We start from the raw sequence: 17,148 nt of genomic DNA on the forward strand, positions 1-17,148 counted from the left end.
TTGCAGATGGCATTTGTTTGTACTGTGGTTACTGTTTTGAAGAAATTTTAAAAAATAATTCCTTTTTTAGGATTTGGGGGAGGACTTAATATATATCTATTTACACTTTGCATACACTAAAGCCATCACAAGCTATGCACGGCTGTAATCAAATCTCTATTCCAATCAGATAAGAGCTGAGATTTTGAGGAGTAAGTACAGACTTGGTTTTGCTTTGACGAAGGGGAGTTTACAAAGGTATAAACAAAGGAGCATGTCCTGAAAAACGGTAACATATTTCTATACTTTTCAAAAGACCTGAGCCATAACCACACAGGGCCATATTCACAGGGAATGTGTAAGTTACACATCAGTAAGTGTTCAAGTATCCGGAACAGAGTCATTAAATGCAGAGGGACTCGAAGTTAGTGTAAATTAAAGCAGGTGGTGATGAGCCAGAGGTGGGTGTGAAGACCAAAGAGTCTTGACTCTCAGTTTCCTGCTCTAATAGTTTTTCTTGTCAGTGATGTCCCCTCCATGTGAAATTCCTGAACTGCGCTATTTAAAGACTGGCTGTTCCATTCCCTTATGTTGCCAAATGCCTCTTCCCTCTGTTGGTCGTAAGTCTTCGGGCTACGATGGTAAATGGCTGTGGTAAAAAAAGGAGAATGGAATGTTGTTTTGGTCCCTACTGAGTTTTGTCAAAGTCTTGCCAGTTTCACCTCACATCTTATAGAAAACATATGTTTTAGACGTACACAGAGATAGAAATAGAGACAATCCGAACATCAAGCAGTGCATTAGAGATCTCCAGCATATCTAATTAAATAACATTGAGTCGTAGAAATGGAGGACTGAAAGGGGCCTGAATAGGTCGTCTAGTTTCATGACTGATTGAGCAAACTAATGCATTGTATTGAAGCTGCTGTTGGTTTTCAATCTTTTGACCCACAACTTCTGTTTTCTTTTTGGTTGTTTTCCCATATTAGGGGAAATCTGCACTTTTCCTCTCCGGAGGCAGCATCTGGCACAGTTTGCCTCCTGACTTTGCTCTCTTTGAAACCTCAATGTAGAGAAGAGAAACTGGATCAGTTTGGAACCCTGTGTGTTGTATCATAACATGGGGCATCAGAATAGCATTTAAGATCTCTCATTGCCTTGAATAACTCTTGTTTATAATGGCTGCTTCCAGTAGTTCAGAATCTGTTCTTCTCAAGACCTATTGCCAGTGGCAACATTTGTATGCTTTGGCATCTTTTAGTTTGGCATTAATGAAATGCAGCTGCATGGTTGGACTAAATGATGCTTGGCCAGGACTCCGTATGATCAGGCCTCTAGTGCCCTGGACTGTAATGCAAAAGTCACACACTGAACTCCCTGGATGGAGTAGGACTCAGAAAAGGAACAGTAAGCTCTGTTAAACTGCTTTCTTCCCTCCGTCTGTTCGTATCTGCTGGAAAGATAGTCCAGAGTTCAGACAGGATTGGGAGTCAGGAGACTTGCTGGGCCACAGAGTTCATTAGTCACCCTTGGCAGTGTCTCTGTATTTGGATTTTCCCCTCCTGTAAAGCAGAAATGGTACACGACTGCTTCAGAGAGTTGATGTGGAAACAAAATTAACAGAAGTGTGTGTCCAGCACTCTGACCTATAGATTCAGAGATGCAGCGATAAAAACTATAGCTCAGATAGAAGTAATGGGCTTGATGCAGAAATTACTGGGTGAGCTTTCTATGGCCTGTATTATACAGGAGATCAGGCTAGATGATCACAATGGTCTCTTCTGGCCTTAAAGTCTATGAAGCGATGAACCTTCAGTAAAAGAAGAACTTTAGGGATCATAGAGGTGGACTAAGACTAAACGCTATCTGGATTTACTGAATCCAGTCACTGTTTAAGATCAGGCTTCTTTTGAGGAACCCAGTATTTGGCAATAAATTAATAGGAGATCCAGGAATGCACCCAAGAGTCCCTGCAGGAACCATAATGAATCTACCCCTGAATAGCAGCCTTGTACCCTAAAGGCTGGACTCTTAACTCAGTGTAGGAACAAAACTTCCCTATCATTTAAGGTGTGAATGAAGAAAAGGAGGGATGGGATTTACACACCTCAGCAACTGTTTGTTAGGCTTTGGACCAGCCATATCCTGCATTTGATCCATGCATGGACCTTGCCCTGAAAGTGAGGAGCATGGTCTAATGTTTAAAAAAAAAATTGACGGCATAAAGAATAGTGAATGATGCCTGGCCTGGACACTGCATGCACATCGACAGCTAAGAGCATGAGCCCCAGCATTGCCATGCTCATCAAGAGGGACTCATAGAGGGGTGCCCCAGGAAAGAGAACATGAGCAGCTTCTCACCCCAGCCCAGCTATGGCATGGCGAGCCTCGTTCTCCTGAGGCAGTGGGAGGGAACAGAGGGGTTATAAGAAACAGCGGAAGGAGGGTAATGATATTCCATGTACTGGAAGTAGTCTGAAAAAGTAGTCTGGAGAAGAGAAGACTGAGAGGGGACATGATATCTGTTTTCAAGTATATAAAAGGTTGTTACAAGGAAGAGGGAGAAAAAAATGTTCTTCTTAACCTCTGAGGATAGGACAAGAAGCAACGGGCTTAAATTGCAGCAAGGGCAGTTTAGGTTGGTGATTAGGAAAAACTTCCAAACTGTCAGGGTGGTTAAGCACAGGAATAAAATTGCCTAGGGAGATTGTGGAATCTCCATCATTGCAGATTTTTCAGAGCAGGTTGGACAAACACCTGTCAGGGATGGTCTAGATCAATGTTTCCCAAACTAGGGCCGCTGCTTGTGCAGGGAAAGCCCCTGGCGGGCTGGGCCGGTTTGTTTACCTGCCGCGTCTGCAGGTTCGGCCGATCGCGGCTCCCGCTGGCCACGGTTCACTGCTGCAGGAAATGGCATGGGCCAAGGGACATACTGGCCGCCACTTCCCGCACTTCCCATTGGCCTGGAGCGGCAAACCGCGGCAAGTGGGAGCCGCAATCGGCCGAACCTGCAGACGCGGCAGGTAAACAAACCGGCTGGGCCTGCCAGGGACTTTCCCTGAACTAGCGGTGGCCCTAGTTTGGGAAACACTGGTCTAGATAATACTTACTCCTGCCACGAGTGCAGGGGACTGGACTAGAGACCTCTCGAGGTCCCTTCCAGTCCTATGATTCGATGATTCTTCTTCTGACACAGAGGGACTTCCTAGTCCCCATATAGATCCTCATAACCTGCCTCCCACACAGCAGCTGTGCGGCTTTTGCCCCAACTCTTGCATGCCCAGTGCAAGGGACAAGTGCAGCTGTGTCTCAGGGAGTCGGGGGTGGGGGTGGGGGCGGGAGAAAGGTCCTGCTCCAGCACTGGCCTTTTGAAAAAGCCACACAACCTGCAGCTTCTCTTCCTTATCCTGTATACAGAGCATCCCACCTACTCAGAGGCCACGGAGTGAGGGCGCTGGCTCAGGTCAAGGCTCTGTTGTATCAGCCAATAGTATCTGCAAGGCTTTTCCCAAGGGGAGAGGAGAGCGAGAGGGAGTCTGGAAGGCTTTGGCAGTCTTCTGGCTTTTTTTTTTGGTCTTAATGATTTTTCTCTGTTTTGAGCTGGAGTCTTGCCTACAGGTTGTGTCGTCGTTGTTTGTTTGAAGGAGTTAAGAAATCAAAGGGCCTTTGTGCTCCTCGCCCTTGCTGAGAAATGGAAATGTGCATGTGATTTGAAGTTTTGAAATGCCACGAGTGAGCCTCATCCATGTCTGCTTGCTCTTTATTCCAAAGTCACATCTAATTAAGTATTTTTATTGTTTAGTTGAAGGAGAAAGATCAACTTCTGGAAGTGTTTTTCAGACAGATCAAACTGCAAAGTTACCTATTTCTTTTTTCCTCATTCAAACCTTGTCCTGTCTTAATTCACTTCCTGTGTCCCACACTGTAGAACAGAGACCTGAGCCCATACTGTATCTTGTAACCTGTAGCCAATAGCCTTCTCTCCATTTGAGCATCTGAAGATAAATTACTGACAATGAGTCTGATTTGTTGAAGTCATTGAGTTTTCCATTACACACCTTAAGAACTTTATGCATGTGCATAGTCCTGTTGAACTCCATTGGACTATGCATATACATAAAGTTAATTGCATGCCTAAGTGTTTGCAGCATTGGGGCCTTAGTTTCCAAGCATAGTACTGAATGCAGAATCGTTCGTGCATGCAAGAAAGAATATGTGTATGCCAATAGCAATGTGCATGTGATTGTTTGTGCAAATAATCGTGTGTGCAAAACTAAAGGTTTAAATTTAGAGATCAGGTTTAGGGTTCTTTTGAGGACCAGACGTTTGGTAATGATAGTTTTTGAATTAGTGCCCCTATTTACAGCATATTTATATATTCAGAGGTTTACATGGTGAAAGTGGAGGCATAGCCTGCCCTTCAGCGATGGCTCAAGAATAGTGCTACTTACACACAAGGATGGCACCCAGGGATTGTTTTAACTGAATATTGTCTTGGGATGTGTGGTTTGAGACTTGGAGTTTTGTGTAGGAATGATCTTGCTTTTAAAAACATTTTGTGCCTTTATAGAAATGATCTCAGGAAGCAACCGCAGATGACTGGTTTTAGAAGCCAAGAGAGGGATTTAAAATGTGACCAGAGGGCGTAATTCTCTCACCACGTGCTTACTTTGTTACCGTGAATGGCAGTTTTAATGCATTCATGAGGGGTGAATGGACCTCCCCCCCAAACATTAATTTAATTACAATTAATGCCTTGCTATATGCTGTATGTATACTGTATACACCAGATGCTACAATGATGGGTACTTTAGAAACTACATGTAATAATGATGCCACTGTAGCAAACCAAAAAGGATAGGGCCAGATTCTCTCCTCCATTATATCTCTGCATGCCCGTGCCCACAAAATGTTGACTTGATTGTGGTAGGATTGGGAAACTTTGGTGAAAAATGTGAATCTGTTTTAGTTTATTTGTCAGCCATTGCAACACATTGCTCAACATCACCTTACTCTGAGATCAGGCAGAACTATAAGGATGATCCAGAGGACAGGGTGCTAGCCTGAGATTGAGAACATTTCCCTGTTCCCTCACAGACTTCCTGTGTGACCTTGGGCAATGTCTACGCTGCAACTAGATATCCGTGGCTGGCCCCTGTCAGCCGTCTTGGGCTCGGTGGAGCCCAAGCTCTGGGACCCTCCCACCATGCAGGGTCCTAGAGCCCAGGCTCCAATCCGAGCCCGGCCGTCTACACAGCAACGAAACAGCCCTGCAGCCCAAGCCCCATGAGCCTGAGTCAGCTGGCACAGGCCAGCTGTGGGTTTTTCAGTGGTGTGTAGACATATCCTTAGCCTCTCGGTTTGTCATCTGTACAGTGGGATTAATAGCACCATTCTACCTCACAGAGGTACTGGGAGAACACATACATTAAAGGTTGTGAGGCGCTCAGATACTCTGGTGATGTGGGTCAGATAAGTACCTCAGACAGACATAGACCAAGTTGGTTGCTGGCACTCAGGCCATGAAAGGTTGCATCATGCTGGTCTGGACTGATAAATATCTCTTAGTCTATGTCTACACCTGTGGTGGCATGTAGAGTACATACACTGCATGCCTCCCTGCAGCCCGGGTACCCAAAGCAGCGTAGACAGTAAGGCGAGTAGAATAGAGACACGCCTAGGACATATATGCTATATGGCTCTCTGCATGTGCCTCCCATGTCTACACTGCTATGTTGAGTAGTTTAGTGTCCCGCTGCACAGGGCCTTTCTCAGCTACCTCCTCCCTCCTAGAGCCTTTCACTGCAGCACACATCTACACACCGCAATGTGCATGCGGGCTGCTTTTCATTGTGGTGGTCAGCTACACATACCCTATGCACCACCGCAAGTATAGACAAGGCCTTCTACAGCAAACTGAGACTCCACTTAAACCAGTTCATAAGATGGTGACTCTGCAAAGTTCAGATGTTTTAAAACTATGTGTTGTTTTCCCACGGTGAGTTTCTCTCTTCGCTGCTGGTAGCACAGAAGACGTCAGCTGGGTTAGCAGTGAATCAGATAAACTCCATATGGATATGAGTAAGCTTGATGACTTCTCAGTGAATCTCTCCCTCTTTGGAAAAGCTCTGGCCTGGATTAACTTGGTATTTACCATTCTAATGGAAAGGCACTTATCATCCAAGTGTGCCTGTCAACTAGAACTGTTCAAAAAATTTCACGTTTTCAGCATTTTGATGAACACTCTTCACTAAAAATGTTGACAATTTTTCATGGTAACTTTTTGACTCACCCTCCCCCCTTTTATTTTTTTTACCAGCTCTGCTACCATAAATTGCTGTAACAGACTGGCAACACTTGCCTGAAGTGCCCTCTGAGTTGACATTGATCCTGCTGGGAAATGATTAAGTGGGAACTGCTGACCTACTAAGGTAAGTGACTCATCACCCACATGGATATAAGGGAAGTGGGAATGGAAAGAGAGAGGATCTAGGGTGTGGGCTGAGTCATCCTGAATGAGGATCCCTAGAAGAAGCAAGTGCTGGATAGGAAGTTTGAGCTGAACTTGTGTTCCTGTTAATTTCTTTATTAATAAAGATGCACTCCTGGAAGACCTCGTTTTAAGAAATATTGGGAAAGGCACCTGCCTCACAGTTACCTTCCTCTTTACTAGTTCTAATACTTAAGTACCTGGTTTGAGTGCAGAACAGCACTAAAAGATAAGCCCAGTCTATGGTAGGAAAGCTATTTGTGCTTGAAAGTGGTTTTTAAACCACTGATTTAGGGAGAATCTGCACTGCTGTATATAGTGTGCAGAGTTACTGAGAGCTTCTAAAATCATAGAATATCAGGGTTGGAAGGGACCTCAGAAGGTCATCTAGTCCAAGCCCCTGCTCAAAGCAGGACCAATCCCCAACTAAATCATCCCAGCCAGGGCTTTGTCAAGCCTGACCTTAAAAACTTCTAAGGAAGGAGATTCTACCATGTCCGTAGGTAACGCATTCTAGTGTTTCACCACCCTCCTAGTGAAAAAGTTTTTCCTAATATCCAACCTAAACCTCCCCCATGGTTTCAATGCATTAAGGCCATGTCTACATGGGGACACTCAGGAAAGTGAAGTCAATGCACATAAATCAAAACACATTAAACCCCCATGTGGATGGTCTCAAACAGGAATCAAGTGGCTTTAGTTCACTTAATCCCAAGGAGGGTTAACATGGGGTTGCTAATGTGCTTTAATGTATGTGCATTGACTTGACTCCTTTAATTGACTTGACTTACCTTAGCTTTGCTGAGTGTCCTTCTTTAGACAAGTCTCCAGGGTGAAATTCATCCCTGTACACCCTTCCCCCAGGACAACCAAGAGTGAATCTGGTTCTCACCTTGGTTCTGGGATTTGTCTGAAAGCTCTAAAGGGATTAATAGACAGTTAAATGCATTTCTCCTTTTTCAATTCAGTTATTATTCATCTAGGTCCTTTTTCGATTCAGTTATTATTCATCTAGGTCTGGAACACATGACTTATGAGGAGAGGCTGAGGGAACTGGGATTGTTTAGTCTGCAGAAGAGGAGAATGAGGGGGATTTGATAGCTGCTTTCAACTACCTGAGAGGTGGTTCCAGAGAGGATGGTTCTAGACTATTCTCAGTGGTAGAAGAGGACAGGACAAGGAGTAATGGTCTCAAGTTGCAGTGGGGGAGGTTTAGGTTGGATATTAGGAAAAGCTTTTTCACTAGGAGGGTGGTGAAACACTGGAATGCGTTGCCTAGGAAGGTGGTGGAATCTCCTTCCCTAGAAGTTTTTAAGGTCAGGCTTGACAAAGCCCTGGCTGGGATGATTTAATTGGGGATTGGTCCTGCTTTTGAGCAGGGGGTTGGACTAGATGAACTCCTGAGGTCCCTTCCAACCCTGATATTCTATGATTCTATGATTCTAGGCTGCAGCTCACCTGTGCAGAGAGACCCAGCACCAAGCCAGTTCACCATTTAAGCCCCTAAGCAATGCATAGGGGTGAGATCAGCCTGAGTAGCTATTCTCTTCAATGGATGTGTCTACCCTGCTTGGGCATCTGCCCCACCAGCTCCCAGAGTTCTGTCCTAACATGAGAAAGGGCTGGATTCTTTGGGAGCGTCACTTTTTCTGTCACCCCAAAGTCCTGGTTAAGAATCTGACTGCGTTTTTCCCAGCATGTCACACTATATAAAATATGTTTCATTAGGGCCTGGGCTCCACATAAGGGCATATGTGGTGGCTATTCACATGGGGGTGAAATTCATCCTCGATGAATAATAATAATTAGATCAGAAAAGGGAAAACCACATAGAGCTGTTAAGCTCAAATCCCAGAACCACGGGTGACTAATAGATTTGCTCTTCGGCAAGTTGAACATTTTCTATTTTTATTATTTGTTTGGGTGAACCAAAAAAAAAAAAAAAGTACAAAACCCCAGACTGCTCTGTGCCGACTTGAGTCATGAAAACCTTTTGCAATTCCATCCCATTCTCTGGACCCAGCCACCAGAGCCGTGGGCTATAGTGATCCAGGGCTATAGTTTGAAGGAGTTGGGTCATTTCACACTTTTGAGTGGAAACTATGTGGAACATGAGTGAGGGTTTATGTGTTTATGCGCACACACACCACCAAAAAAGGCAAAACTTGATGATTTGTACCAAGTTACTCTTTGAGTTGTTAAGTTTGCTTCCAAGGGAAATTCTAAGGAATTCTAATCTATGTAAACAAAATTTGGACAGAAGACGCATGCAAACTCCAAGGAACCAGAGAAACAGCCCAGGTCTGTACAGGTCAGGGTTTGAGTTTCTCTTTCAAAAGTTGATGTATACCAAGGCTCCAATTCTCCATGCTGGCGGAGTCCTGTTGATTTCTCTGGGACGCTGTGTAGGCATAAGCATCATGAGTGCATCCAAATACAAGCTCAGGGCCCAAATGTGTTCATGAAGAAGGGACAGTTCTTATATTTTTAACAAAATATAATCTCCACTCTGTCCCTCTAATCAAAACAGTTGGGATGAAACCAAATATTGAAATCTCAGAACTTCCTGCAGGATGGAAATTCCATGTTTTCACCAGCTCTGTTAAAAAGCATGTCCTCATTTTTTCCTCCTCAAATATCCCTTAAGTTTCAGATATTGATATATCCAAAATACATATGACCTCCTGAACACCTAACACAGCATAAATAACCCAGCTTCTTATGCTGGTTTAGTTGCTTCCCGTGCTATCAGCAGTTGCAAGAGAAACATGAGCCTTGATCTCAGGGATGGGCAGGTAAACAGTCACTCACTTGACTCTTAAAAATGTCTTTGTTTGTAACACAAGTAGCAGGATTCTATTCTGAACCAGTTATTTGCCTTTCTAAGGAGGCAGTCTGGCATCTGATGAAAAGCACTATGTAAGAGCCAGGTATTATTGTTTCACAGAGAGAATCTGCTCATCCCAACATTGAGCAGACTTCCCGTGGGAAATGCTATGGCAACATTTACACTGAGCCGATTCTTCTTTACTCGAAAGAGTGGGGGGCTTGGATTTTTGTGAACAATTTTTGTTTATTTAAAAAAATTCCAGTTTTTTTCGAAGAGAAACCGAGGAAAATTTCTCCAACAAATGACCCCTTCCCCCTGGGGAAAAAAAAAAAAGAAAAAGAAAAAAAAACTACTTTGTTTTGAAAAAATGAAAGACAAACAGGTTTGAAATTTCCCTAACCTACTTCTGGATTTTGCAACCAGCTTAAGTTCCTTTTCACAGGATTTCCTGCAGCCCCCAGTACTGAAATTCATATAAAGGGTATAGGGTGCTTCTGTTTTCCAGTCAATCTGACCCACTCCCAATGTACCACAGCCCAGCACAATTAAACCCAGTGTTTGCAAATGAGTTGCAATGTTATTACATGCAGTTGCATGACTCAGCCTGGGAATCTTTGATGCAATTGTAGCTATTGCTGTCTGGTTAAAGATGACTGTATGCCCATGGGGTGAAATTTACCTCTTCACAGAGGGCCAGCACAAAGTGCTCCAAGATGTTAATATCCATTTTAAGGGCTTAAGGGCAGTTAAGTGGTGTACAGGGGCCTGTGCTGTATGTGTTCAGTGCTTCTTAAACCTGTGAAGTTCCTCAGTCACCCTGGATTTGTTACATTATTATTATTATTACTTATTTTGAATAAGAGGACAGAGCCTGGGGCAAACTGCCCTGTTTTGATTAGCACAGTGTTCTGGTCCTGGAACATATATCATATGATCTGCGGAATGCACTGTGAAATGCATGTTTATTTATTTATTTACTTTTAAACTAAACTGGGTATTTCTGTGCCTTTATTCTGGGCCTGGGAGCCACCTGGTCATTGGCAAAGCGGACAGTGCTGAGGGTGGGAGGCCTGCCTTGAGATCCTAAACCACTTTCTGACTGCCTTTCACGCTGGCTTCGTATTTTAAAAAGAACAATTTAGTGTTTAATAGTCCCATAAACTCTTTAATGTTGGGAGATTAAAAGTTGTTCTGGCTTTTGTCCAGGAGAGACATCAGATGTGAGCTTGTTTCCTATTTCTGATCCTGGGAGGAACCCATACCGCTGATGTCGTCATCACAGTGCCTTTTGCCACCAGCAGGGGGCTCCAAAATTGTCCCTGATGAACTATTATTTCAGCACAACTCTTTTGTACAACCGTCTTTTGGGTGAGATATAAAACAAAGTGCTCCATACCTTATTAAAAGTCCCCTGCTGCTATTCAGAGAAGCAGGAGTGTTGGTGCTGGTGGGCCAAATTCTGATCTCATTTACGCTGGTGTCACTCTGGAATTGCTCCGATTGACACCAGTGGAGTTGTCTGGGTTCACACTGGTGTAACTGAGATGTGACTCTGGCCCCGTGACCAAATGCCATGTTAAGTGATTACATTCTGCATATGCACAATTTTGATTTGTCTGGGGTATTCTTGTGTGCTTTCTCTCCTATTGTCGCTTTGGTGGTGTTTTTGCATGCTGAGACGCAGCTGCTACATTTCACTCCAGAGATGGCTGCCTTTTATGAAAAGGTGAGCTGATCTGTGTATATTTAGTGGAGGTCTGTGACACTGGGAAAATGGGATGGTAGGCAAAACTGTGACACACAAAGTGTACACTTGGAATTGACAGCCATGAATTGTGAGCTATACCTTCCAAGTATGTAGCTTGGGAAGTGATTTGGCGATCCTTCAGGGTAAAAGATGTGAGATTCTAGCACTGCAAATATAATTTGGTTTCTCCTTGCTCTGAAATAGTTCCCTCTATTTGATCTTTCAGACTGCTTTGCTGAGCAAAATGGGTGAATTTTACTTTGTTTACTCTGTCTCGCCCAAACCTAAAACAAACCCTAGACGTTCATATATATCTCTTTCCAACCACGTGTGCTGTGATGTTCTCCTTTTCCTTTTTTCAATTTACAATTAAATAGAAGTGTGTCCAAAATAAATCTTGGGTGATATTATGTTGCCAGCATGACTCCCTTCTAACAATCATTGCAGGCTCATCAAACAGTCCTCAAGCAGACACATGGTATGTTGGAATGGAACAGTACGAGCTTCTTAGTTATACAGGTGTATTTTTCAGGTGTAACCCAACCAATTACAACGAAACTCCTGAAACCTTTGACAAGATTAGTAAAATAAACTCTCTCTATATCAGCCAGTGGTTTCCTACTGCTAAGTTTGCTTACTACTAAGGAGAGGCATAAAGAGCACCAATGGGTGAACCTCCAGAGATTGTTTGATTTGGATAACAACCCATCAGTTTGGATGACTGTACAAAGCTTATTCAAACTGTCAACCTCTTGTATCTGCAAAGCTGGCCTCGGACTTATGGAATGGCCTGAGTTGCATAGTTCTGATCTGAAGAATTAGAATGCCCCCAAACTTGAAGTGGTGCTGGAGAGCCTGAATTTTGGTTTGGTCTGTGGTAGAGGGCCAACTGGAAAATTGGGCCTTTATGTTTATATCTCCAAGATATTGGGCATGGACCATTGGATGCTTTAGACTTTGTGTGCCCCCAAATTAGACACTCTGAGTGATCATGCTGTTTGTGCACGCAAATAATTGACAGACACAGAGAGGCAGAAATCACATGGGGAGACTGGATCAGGGCTAGAAGTTGAGTTCAAATCTCCTGAATCCCAGTCCAGTGCCTTAACAATGAGGTCGTCCTTCCTCTTAAGTTAGATACCTTTGAGAATTTAATCGGAGTGGATGCAGGACTATAGTATTCAAGCCTGCATGTTAAACACCTAACATTTCTGGAGTGTTTGGAGCCAGAGTTTTAGTTGTGCCTAATACAGACTTAAGGGACAGTTGTTAAATTTGAATCTGAATCTTGGGTTTGGATTTCAGGTCCAGCATGAGAATATTTGGATCTGGGCCTAGGTCTGTCTCCCTTAAAAATGTGGGAAAGTTTGGTGATAGTGCGGGGAAGACATTGACCACGCAGGCACCTGGGTGGAAAGACTGAATGTGTCTTTGGATAATAACTTCTGAGCTTCTATTGGGAGTCTGTTCTTGCAAATCTACATAGAAATATCCCGGCATCTTTCTTGTTTTCATAAACCCCATTGTCAAAATGCCAGAAAAGGTATTTTGGGAATGAGAAGAGTAAATGTTTAAAGTTCAGAGTCAGGCACTAAAGACAAAATTCCCGTTCAGTCCAGTGTTTTCATGTGAAACAGATTATTTAATGTGGGATTCTTGCAAGACTTTCCCCTTCCAAATGCTTGAAAATCCACATTAGTTCAACTCAAAGGAGACAACCTTTGAAGTGTCTGACATTCTGTGCCTGTATTTACCCTGCGAAGGAATGGGCCAGCGCCAGGCAGGTAAGCAAACAACCAGCGTATCGCTTCTAATGGACAGAAAGATGACAAAGATTTCTAGTGGTTTTTTTCCAGTGGCAAAGCTTGTGGCATTTTGTTCTGACTACCGGAGAATTGCCAGCCCCACTGGCTCAGGTTCACAGCACAAGGCCAAAGGGATTTGTCTTTTTTTCAGCTGCACCCAAACCTGCTAGGCAGCATTGGAAATTGCAGCCATATAATCCTAAGAAAGTAACAAAGAGGTGAGTAAAAAGCACCTGTGGGTCGGAGCCCAAACCCCAGCTCCAGACACTTGCAAACGAGGGGAAAGTTTGGGTCCAGAACATCATGCTTCGGTTTGGCTCCTTTGTTTTAAGAAGGCCCACCCATCTGGATAGCAGATTCTCTACTCTCCTTCTTTCACTTGCTTGGGGTTCAGATGAGCTGATGCCGGCCCTCTGCACAGTCATGAATTTGACCCATTGTTAATGGGGCTTTAGATTTCCCTGCAGGTTGGAGGCTTACTTGTAAGCTTTTTCTGAGAGGTATGGCAGAATGGTTCTCTCTCTCATACTACGGGAAAGTGTCCCTTCTTAACTTGAGTTTTCTAGATTCTCTCCCATTCTCAAGTTGATCAGCATACGGTGTTCTGACCTCCAAATCTAACTAATGTGTCAGACCAAGACAAGTTGCTCATGATGCCTTATGGATTTCTAACCCATGAGTCAGTTAATGGAGAACATACACTTCTGCATTGATGGAGCAGTGTTTTAATTGACCACTTGTGTGCGTGCCTGGATGAATGAGCCATAGTGGGAGTCTGGGTTGTTTTTGTTTCTTACTGATTTTTAAATCGTTCACCATTTTTGTGGTGGTCTGGAAGGTTGGGTGGAAAGGCGTCCAAGAGCTGTGCATTCCATTTTGATTCATGAGGACTCTCCAAAGCCCACTCTTTGCAAGGATTTTGAGGCTCCATTTGTCAACATTCAGAGCTCCCATTGATTTGAGCTGGAGTTCTGTGCTTGGCCGGGCCTTCCCATGCATAGGAGACTTGGAAGATCAGCAGTTGTTTTTATCTGTGTTGGGTGGTGGGGTCCTCAGAGGTGGGGCCTGGACAGACTGAGAGGCAAATGAAGAGTTCCTCCAACAAGGGAAAATGTAAAAATTACAAATTGTAGAATCATAGAAGATGAGGGTTGGAAGAGACCTCAGGAGGTCATCTAGTCCAATCCCCTTCTCCAAGCAGGACCAACACCAACTAAATCATCCCAGCCAGGGCTTTGTCAAGCTGGGCCTTAAAAACCTCAAAGGATGGAGATTCCACCACCTCCCTAAGTAACCCATTCCAGTGCTTCACCACCCTCCTAGTGAAATAGTGTTTCCTAATATCCAATCTAGACCTCCCCCACAGCAACTTGAGACCATTACTCCTCGTTCTGTCATCTGCCACCACTGAGAACAGCCGAGCTCTGTCTTCTTTGGAACCCCCTTCAGGTACTTGAAGGCTGCTATCAAATCCTCCCCTAACCCCCCCCCTCCGTTCTCTTTCACAGATTAAATAAATCATCTTTCCTTTGGGGTGGGGAGGCCTTGCCCCCCATTTCCCTGGGAACCCTGTTTTGTGTCTGGCCAGAATCTGGGCAGCCCCAATACGGATATCAGGAAAGCATTTGGATACCCCAGTTGTTGGTGCTGATAAAGAAACCAAATAGAAACTTCCTCCCCCCGCAACCCCACTTATTAGTAAGTAAAGTCACTGAGAAACTTCAGCAAGTGCAGAACATAGCTGCCCACTTACTTAGCAGGATTACTTATAGGGTGTATTGTACTTGTGCTCCATGGACTGCACTGATTTCCAGTTTGTTTCTGGGCTTAAGGTGATGGTTTGCTCTTCATCCTTTCTGTCTCTTGCAGCTTAAAAACCAGCTCTCTATGAGTTGAGATCTGCTGGTCCGCTGAAGGATGACAGTTATTCATCTTGCGGGGTTGGGAAATGGGGTACTAAATAGAAGGGCCCTTGAGTCTGAAATCCTTTCCCTCCTTGTTCCCTACTTAGTTTTACAGAACTAGGGTTTGTTGATGATCGGGTCCCAGAGCAAGAGCTATCTCTGTTCTTAGGCACTTTCTACTGGGAGGCGTGAGGGAGGGGGAATATAGGGAGTTCATTATTATTAATTAATATTGGTTCAGCTCATGAGTATAAGCATGTGGCTTTGATGGTTTTTGGTACATGCTCATTGAAGCCTGTAGAACTGCATTTACATAAACTGGGGAAATAACCAAGGTTTGTATGTATTTTGAAAATAAGGCGCTCTGACATGTCTTGGGAAGTTTTCTCCCTGTGACATATAGCTCAATTTATACAAGAGGTTACTCTTTCTAGAGTTCCCCCAAAGAATCCACAAGCCTTTGGCGTTAGATCCTCAGCTGGGGGAATTCGGGGAGCTCCACTGAAGTGAGCGCACACAATGCCATTCTCTGTTTCCTAGACAAACAATTTTGTTAACTGGTTTTTGTTGGCCACTTGGGTTGTCAGTTGAGACAGGCTTGACTGGATTCACTTTTGTAAACATGCAAAGATCCCTTGGCTCCCTGAACTCGGTTAAAGAAAGGGACTTCTGAGATTTCAAGCATCATAGAAGACACGTAGGTGCCTGGATACTGCAGTGATAAGGCACGTGTGATCAGCCAGGTAGATCAGCATTCTAGACTGTAATAGCATTGCACAAAGTGAATGCTCTCCTCTGTCTGGCGCATGGCATTGTGCAAATAATCGCCCTAAGGTGCAAATAAAACATATGGAAATAATAGGAGAAATGGATCCATCTCAGGTGCAAATTCTGGAGCTAAACCCTGTTTGCCATCATTTACAGTGATTTAGCCCTTTAGTACTTTTGAAGGCAGCCTCTGGAAATTACTGTCTAATCTTAGTGTTTTTGGATGACTTGGGCCAGGAATCCTCCCACCGAAAAGCACTGGGCATGTGTCTCGTGTTTATAGATTCTCAGCATCGCATGCTAAGGAAGGGCTGTGCTGGTTTATAGAATGGTTTCCTAGTCTCCGGAGCGCAAATGGGGAAGTGACAGGTTGATTATTTGCACTCCACGGCAAACAGCTATGTTGAAAAGTTTTTCATGTAGCTGCGAGTAGCTGGGATGGGGGGAATCTTTAACAAGCTCGGTGTCTTAAACATTCCAGCTCAACCAAGGGTTCTATAAACAAATTCCTAAATAACATAACTCCCTCCCCCCACCCCTAGACACACACACACACACACTGCATTACCATGGGGACGTGTAGTTCAAAATGCAATGACATTTCATTTCCCTCTAAATAGATATGACATCTTGTGAATAGTACAAATAATGAAATCATGTGCTTATAGCCAGCTGGTCTGCCTGGACTTCTTATGTCGGAGTCTGTCTGAAATAATATTTACCCTTTGATAGGACTTTGACTCCCTCCTCTAGACTCTCTCTCCCTTTCTCTTTTGGCTCCTCTTTTTCTGGGCGTAGTGCCTTGTGACAATGTGGTCCAGTGAATAGAGCACTAGATTAGAGATCCAGGTTCAAGTCCATCTCTGCCACTGGCCCGCTGGGTGACCTTGGGCAGCTCACTTCAGCTCCCTGTGCCCCAGTTTCCCCATCTGTAAAATGGGGATAATGATACTGAGCTGCTTTGTGAAGGGTTTTGAAAACTGCTGATAAAAAGAACTATGTAACAGCGAGGTGGTATTGTTATTCTGCGGCCCCATCTTTATATTCTACGGCAGCTCAACCTCTGAGGACTGAGAAATATTTCAGTGGTTTCAGTGATTTCCACATTAGGCTGAAGGTGCCTACTTCTTTACTCTATCAAACAACTTCTCTGATTCCCCCAGTTCGGTCAAGGTTGCTAGTGACTGCATCTCTCTTTGTGTGTCTCTTTCCTTGACAGCTGTGTTGTATCTGTCCATGGCTATATGTTTTAAACTCTCCAAGACAAGGGTTTTGTGGTTCAGTTAGTGTATTTTACATGTTGTAAACCACTGCCTACAGTTATCTTTATGGTGTAGAAATAATAATATACAGATATTGCTTCACCTGCCTCTGAAATGTGACGGCCTCTGGAGTGGAGTGTGGCGGCTGCTTAACAGTGCACAGGAAATGAAGAATTCATATGCGATTTTACACATGCTGTCAGATTCAATCTTGAAAACTAAAGCTAGTTGCAGTATTGTCAAGTTTCAGAATCTGAATTTATCAAACAATTTGCAAGAGCCTTTTCACCCCCTCTGGTGTTTGCAAGTCGATGGCTACGGGTGTGATCCTGCACCTAGCTACAGATTTCACAGAGTCCCCTT

General features: G+C 44.0%; 1 protein-coding gene across 1 annotated transcript in view; it reads left to right on the forward strand.

The window, feature by feature from the left end:
• Positions 1 to 17,148, forward strand: part of ZNF469 (zinc finger protein 469) — a 408,895-nt gene that overhangs the window by 113,267 nt on the left and 278,480 nt on the right. Inside the window, exon 5 of the mRNA XM_073308156.1 lies at positions 6,299 to 6,410. The gene's annotated coding sequence lies outside the window, so the exon portion shown is untranslated. The remainder of the gene's footprint in view (positions 1 to 6,298; positions 6,411 to 17,148) is intronic.

The sequence above is a fragment of the Lepidochelys kempii genome, chromosome 12 (genome assembly GCF_965140265.1).
Source record: "Lepidochelys kempii isolate rLepKem1 chromosome 12, rLepKem1.hap2, whole genome shotgun sequence".
NCBI classification, from domain to species: Eukaryota; Metazoa; Chordata; order Testudines; family Cheloniidae; genus Lepidochelys; species Lepidochelys kempii.